Here is an 894-nt window from a genome sequence, read left to right as displayed (position 1 = left end):
CTGTCCCTATTTGCAAATGACATTGTCTCTAATACAATCCCAAGGAATCTACATAAATCTAGAACTAATAAATGTTTTCAACAAGGTCTCAGGATACAAGATCAACATACAAAAGTCAATTGTATTTCTATATGCTATCCATGATCACATGGAAACCAAAATTTTAAATGCAGTGCCGTTTACAATCAGTTTTTTAAAATGAAATACTTAGGTGTAAATCTAACAAAATATGTACCAAACTTATATATTAAAACTGCAAAACACTGATGAAAGAAATTAAAAATCTGAAGTCATGCAGAGACATACCGTGTTCGTGAATTAGAAGATTCCACATAGTAAAGATGTCAATTCTTTCCAGATTTATGTACAGATTTAATATAATTACTATAGAAATGCCAGTATGTTTTTGAAGGTATAGACAAGATTATTATAAAATATATATGAAAACAAACAGGAACTGGAATAGCTAAAACAGTTTTATAAAAGAAGGATGAAGTGGAAGGAATCACTTTACCAATTTTAAGACATTATTATAGGTACAGTAATCAAGACTGTGTGGTATTGTCAAAGGAATAAACATCAAAAGAACAGAATAGAGATCCCAGAAACAGACCCACAGAAATATAGCCAACTGATTTTTGACTAAGGTCCAAAAGCAATTCAATGGAGGAAAGACAGACTTTTCAATAAATAATGCTAGACCAGTTGAACTTCCATCAGCAAGCTGGTAAATTTAGTTTAAGGAAAAGTAGAAATCTATTGAACTGTTTTTGCAGCTTCTCTGTAGATTTTCAAAATAAAGAAAATTGGAGATTAGACATGTAAAATATATTGCAAATAACTTACAGTGGAAGATATACCTGTCACATAACCACAATAGTCTTATCTACTCCA

The 894-nt window shown here is 30.5% G+C and overlaps 1 protein-coding gene across 8 annotated transcripts in view; it reads left to right on the top strand.

Moving 5' to 3' along the window:
• The window catches only part of HDAC8 (histone deacetylase 8), a 257,682-nt gene that overhangs the window by 152,912 nt on the left and 103,876 nt on the right, over positions 1-894 (top strand). The gene's annotated exons all lie outside the window — the stretch shown is intronic.

Source organism: Ovis aries, chromosome X (assembly GCF_016772045.2).
Source record: "Ovis aries strain OAR_USU_Benz2616 breed Rambouillet chromosome X, ARS-UI_Ramb_v3.0, whole genome shotgun sequence".
Classification (NCBI taxonomy): domain Eukaryota; kingdom Metazoa; phylum Chordata; class Mammalia; order Artiodactyla; family Bovidae; genus Ovis; species Ovis aries.
Note: the sequence above shows the minus strand (reverse complement) of the source record. Positions and strands in the feature narration are given on the sequence as shown.